Genomic DNA, 6,221 nt, shown 5'->3' on the forward strand with positions numbered 1-6,221 from the left:
AGGAGGGCAAGTGAGGAGGGCAGGTGAGGTGGGCAGGTGAGGAGGGCAGGAGAAGAGGGCAGGTGAGGAGGGCAGGTGAGGAGGGCAGGTGAGGAGGGCAGGTGAGGAGGGCAGGTGAGGAGGGCAGGTGAGGAAGGCAGGTGAGGAGAGCAGGTTAGGAGGGCAGGTGAGGAAGGCTGGTGAGGAGGGCAGGTAAGGAGGGCAGGTGAGGAGGGCAGGTGAGGAGGGCAGGAGAAGAGGGGAGGTGAGGAGGGCAGGTGAGGAGGGCAGGTGATGAGGGCAGGTGAGGAGGGCAGGAGAATAGGGCAGGTGAGGAGTGCAGGTGACTAGGGCCGGAGAAGAGGGCAGGTGAGGAGGGCAGGTGAGAAGGGGAGGTGAGGAGGGCACGTGAGGAAGGCAGGTGAGGAGGGCAGGTGAGGAGGGCAGGTGAGGAGGGCAAGTGAGGAGGGCAGGTGAGGTGGGCATTTGAGGAGGGCAGGAGAAGAGGGCAGGTGAGGAGGGCAGGTGAGAATGGCAAGTGAGGAGGGCAGGTGAGGAGGGCAGGTGAGGAGGGCATTTGAGGAAGGCAGGTGAGGAGGGCAGGTGAGGAGGGCAGGTGAGGAGGGCAGGTGAGGAGGGCAGGTGAGGAGGGCAGGTGAGGAGGGCAGGAGAAGAGGGCAGGTGAGGAGGGCAGGTGAGGAGGGCAGGTGAGGAGGGCAGGTGAGGAGGGCAGGTGAGGAGGGCAGGTGAGGAGGGCAGGAGAAGAGGGCAGGTGAGGAAGGCAGGTGAGGAGGGTAGGTGAGGAGGGCAGGTGAGGAGGGCAGGTGAGAAGGGGATGTGAGGAGGGCACGTGAGGAAGGCAGGTTAGGAGGGCAGGAGAAGAGGGGAGGTGAGAAGGGCTGTTGAGTAGGGCAGGTGAGGAGGGCAGGTGAAGAGGGCAGGTGAGGAGGGCAGGTGAGGAGGGCAGGTGAGGAAGGCAGGTGAGGAGGGCAGGTAAGGAGGGCAGGTGAGGAGGGCAGGTGAGGAGGGCAGGTGAGGAAGGCAGGTGAGGAGGGCAGGTGAGGAGGGCAGGTGAGGAGGGCAGGTGAGGAGGGCAGGTGAGGAGGGCAGGTGAGGAGGGCAGGTGAGGAGGGCAGGTGAGGAGGGCAGGTGAGGAGGGCAGGTGAGGAGGGCAGGTGAGGAGGGCAGGTGAGGAGGGCAGGTGAGGAGGGCAGGTGAGGAGGGCAGGTGAGGAGGCTTATAAGTGCTTCCGCCTGGTAACTTCAACTCCACTACCGTCTCACAATGCACTTATCGATTTCATTCTCAGAGGAGGTTTTCCTCTCTTCTCGGATCTTGGGATGGAACTTTTCCTTAACCTGGAGCCTAATTAATTCAACGGGAAGGATAATAAGTTCAACTTGAAAGGAAATAAGTTCAACGTGATGGGCAAATGGTTTTCAAATGTGTTTTTAATTTAAATTCATATTTTCTATTAATGAGAGAGAGAAATTTCGTATTTACGTATTTATTAAGGGACTGAACACCTTCTCTTAAGGTCGAGGGACTGAACACTTTCTGTCTCAGGGCTGAGGGACTGACCGCCTCAAAGTTACCTCTGCACTTCTTCCCCTGGCTACAGTATGTAATCTTCGAACAGGACTGACAAAGTCACTAGCTGCTGGAAACGTCTCATCAATAAAGCCACCCAAGTGTTGGACACATATCTCCCTCATCACATTTCGCCACGAATGGCTTCTTCAGTTCTGATGAAGCCGCCACTCTGGGCGAAATGTGTTCTTAAATAAATGTATTAAATTATATATAAGTATGCCATTTCTACCGATTTCACTATTGTATATACCAACGGGATCTGTTGTCACCCTTTCCTTCTTTTTGGGTTTTTGCTGTTATTTTTCTCATAGTCTTTCTGGCAGCCTACTTTGTTGTTCTGTTAGCTAGCAGGTTTGGCGTGGGTCATCCCCGGACCGTAAGGGAAAGACAGGGTGGCGTAGTGTGTAGTACCTCTGAAGGTATCATTCCCTCGTTTCCAGGGATTAGTGAAAGTTTTGTGTGTGTGTGTGTGTGTGTGTGTGTGTGTGTGTGTGTGTGTGTGTGTGTGTGTGTGTGTGTGTGTGTGTGTGTGTGTGTGTGTGTGTGTGTGTGTGTGTGTGTGTGTTTGTGTGTGTTTGTGTGTGTTTGTGTGTGTGTGTCTGACCACCTTTTCTCCATTGATGTCAACAATCTTCTCTCCCATGTGAGGAACACTTAATGTTCTCTCTGTGATTACTTGGACACACGCTGTTTACAATGACGTGTTTACCATGAGAGACCTTCTTTTGTTCTGCCGGCCCCGCCCTCCTGTCGTATATATACTGGCTCCCTTTCCTTCACGACTCTCTGTGACTAGTTAATGGCCCAAATCGGACCGAAACGTCTTCATAAGTTTCTGCTATGTACGTTTTTTTTTGTGTAGTGTTTTGTGAAACCACTTGTACCACCAGGGTCTCCCGGACTGGCTAGACCCTCTGTGGTCTTCAGACCAACTGAAGACCTGACATGCGCTTCCTCTGTGGTCTTCAGACCCACTGAGGACCATGACATGGACTTCCTCTGTGGTCTTCAGACCCACTGAGGACCATGACATGGACTTCCTCTGTGGTCTTCAGACCCACTGAGGACCATGACATGGACTTCCTCTGTGGTCTTCAGACCCACTGAGGACCATGACATGGACTTCCTCTGTGGTCTTCAGACCCACTGAGGATCATGACATGGACTTCCTCTGTGGTCTTCAGACCCACTGAGGACCATGACATGGACTTCCTCTGTGGTCTTCAGACCCACTGAGGACCATGACATGGACTTCCTCTGTGGTCTTCAGACCCACTGAGACCATGACATGGACTTCCTCTGTGGTCTTCAGACCCATTTTGGGGACCATGACAGGGGATTTCCCCTTTTAGTCTTAGACCCACTGAAAACCATGACATGGACTTTTTCCTTTGTGGTTTTGAGACCATGACATGATTTCCCCAAAGTTTTTCAGCCCCACTGGGGCCCATGACAGGGAACTTCCTCTGGGTTCTTCGGGCCCTGAGCCCAAATGACAGGGAACTTCCTCTGTAGTCTTCAGAAAAGGGGGACCATGACAGGGAACTTCCTTTTTGTCCTTCAGCCCCACTGGGGACCATGAATAAATTTCCTCTGGGTTTTCCAGAAAAAGGAGACCATGACAGGGATTTCCCTCTGTGGTCCCCAGCCCCCACTGAGACCATGACATGGACTTCCTCGGGGTTTTTGGGGCCCCTGGGGACCATGGGGGAATTTCCCTCTGTGTTTTCAGACCCCCGGGACCTGACAGGGAATTTCCCTCTGTGGTCTTCAGACCCAGGGCCCCGGGGCAGGGAACCCTCTGAAATCTTCAGACCCCCGAGGACCATGACATGGACTTCCTCTGTAGTCTTCAGCCCCACTGAGACCATGACATGGACCTCTGTGGTTTTCGGGACCCACTGGGGACCACAGACATGGACTTCCCCCGGGGGTCTCCCCCCCTGAACTTTTGCAGGGAATTTCCCTCTTTAGTTTTTTCAAATAACCCAGGGACAGGGACTTCCTCGGTAGTCTTCAGACCCACGGGGAGGACCATGAAATGGACTTCCTTGGCCCCTTCAGCCCCACTGAGGACCAAAATGGATTTCCTCTGTAGTCCGGACCCACTGGGGACCAGGGCAGGGAATTTTCCCCCTCTTAGTTTTTAGCCCCACTAGGCCCAAATAATGGATTTCTGTTTTTGCCCCCTGGGGACCATGCCCCAAGGATTCCTGGGGTTTTGGACCACTGGGGGACCGGACAGGGAACTTCCTTTTAGTTTTGACCCACTGAGAATGACATGGGATTTCCCTCTTGGGTTTGGGGGCCCCTAAAGCCCTACATGGATTTCCCTTTGTAGTCTTCAGACCCCCCTGGGGGCCCAAATGACATGGATTTCCCCTCTGTGGTCTTAGCCCCCACGGGAGGACCATGAAGGGACTTCCCTGAATTTAACCCTGAGGACCATGAACATGGATTTCCCTCTTTTCCTTATTTAAGAACGTTTTAAGAACCATGTTTTTCTTTTTTTCCCAGATATTCTTTAAATTTTCCCTTTAATATTTACATAAAAAAATTACTTTTTTTGTAATACCATTTTTCCCCAGTATTTCAGGGGGTGAAAGGGGAAAAATCTCCTAAATTTAAAAGAGATTTAAAACCTTTTAGCCCGGCGCCAATTTTTTTCCAATTGAAACCAAATGAAGATTTTAAAAGTTAAAAACTATTAATTTAAAGAAGAAAGGGCTTAAGAAGTTTTTTATTAATTTTTCCCAAATTTTTATAAAAAAGTTAGTAATAATATTAACCCCCCAAATTTTTCGTATTGTAGCCCCCAAACCCCCTTCTCTTTCCCTTTAAAAATAATAATAATGAGTTTTTTAAATGGGGCTCCCCGGCTGTTTTTCCAGTTGAGAATCGATGGAGCTTCTGCCAGATTAATAAAAAACCCTCCCCCTTGACTTTGTTTTTTTTTTTAGTTTATGGAAAAAAAGAAAACCCTGGCAGAACAAGTTTCTGCTGAGACATTTCCCTCAGCGTAGAGGTTGATTTAGTCTCTACACTGGGCGAAAGGTGTCGCTTTCCTTTTTACTTTAGCCAACCCCATTTGGGTTTATTTCTTTTTTTGGCGCGGAAAAAGGGGATTTTTAATTATTTTTTTTAAATGTATTGTGAAGTGAACCACCCTTTTTGGGTCCCCGGGAAAGGGTTTAAAAAAAACTTTTAATTTTAAAGAATTTTCGAATTTTTTGGTTGTTTTTTAGCTTGGGTTTAAATTTTGCGTAGGGGGTTCCAGCGTAAGGAAGGTTACCTTAGCGAGGGTAAGTTCCTTCCCGCATGGGGTGTTACCCTTAGCATAGGAAGCTACCTTAAAACGTAAATTAATTAGATAGAAGTTACCTTCATAGGGGACACCCTTATAGGGTTTTTAGGGATAGGGGAAGCCACCTTAGGGAGGGGTTAATTAGCATAGGGGGTTAATTAGCATGGGGGAAGTTACATTGGGAGGGGGGGTTACCTTGGGATAGGTTTTTTTCCCCCTTTTCTCTCTCTCCCTCTTCTCTCTCTCTCCTCTCTCTCTCTCCCTCTCTCCCCTCCCTTCTCTCTCTTTTTCTCTCTCCCCTTTTCCCCTTTTTTCCTTTTTTTTTTTTTTGGGGCAATTGGGTCCCCAGCTTTTTTGACAGCTATATTACAGGTTAAAGTTCCTAATTGGCAAGCTAAGGCTTTACCTACATCAGCTCATTTGAAAGCATTTTTTTTGTTAAGGGGGACTTAAAGTACAAAGGGGGAAGGGGGGATCTGTGGGCCCGCATTTTCATTTGATTTTTCTGGCTTTTTTCTCTCAAAAAAATTTTCAGATAAATTTTTATACTCGAGCCCTCCCGGGTTTTATGATCTCAGATGGGTGATGTTCTGGAAAGGGTAGAGAAGAGTGAAGTTTGCTTTCTGCCCGTCTTGTGGCATAAAGTTGTTTCACGCTGTCCTCGAAGTGGGTTTCCCAAATGTGGTATTTTGACAATATTGGCCTTGTATAAAGGGTTTAAGGGGCCCCCCACATCCTCCCTTTTAAAAATTTTTCTGAAAGGAAAATCATCCAGGATGGGTCCCGGCGGGGGATGAACCCTTTTTTGGGTTTTCTACTCTGTCAAGCAGTCGCAGATGAGGGGGGGGAGGCAAAAACCCAAAAAAGTGGAGCATACTCAAGGGGTGAGCGTACTTTTCCCCGTACGGGGTCTTGAACCCCCTTTTTTAAACAAAGCGGGGATACGGCGAAGTGCTGTAAGCCTTTCCCGGCTGTTTTTTTAAAATTTACAAAAGGGTTTTTTCATAAGGTTGGGTTTAAACAATTTCCCAAAGGGTATCAAAATTCTCCCCGGGGGCCCAAAATCCTCCCCTTCATCCCTCTGCAAAGCATTACCATCATGGTGCCCGAACACATCATTTTTTTTCTCAAGGTTTCAAATGTTTTTACCCCTATTTCCCCCGCTGAAAAATGGTTTCAGCTGGTGATTGATGTAACTTAGAGCAGCTGGGATTTCTTCTCTTTAATAAGTGAATGTCAGTGTACAGTCTCCCGCATATGCATGTGGGTTCTGGGAGGGGATAAGGAATGTTAAATAGAATTCCCCAAAATGGACCCAGCACCCTTTTTTTGGGAAAAACCCTTT

This window comes from Cherax quadricarinatus, chromosome 29 (genome assembly GCF_038502225.1).
Source record: "Cherax quadricarinatus isolate ZL_2023a chromosome 29, ASM3850222v1, whole genome shotgun sequence".
Classification (NCBI taxonomy): Eukaryota; Metazoa; Arthropoda; class Malacostraca; order Decapoda; family Parastacidae; genus Cherax; species Cherax quadricarinatus.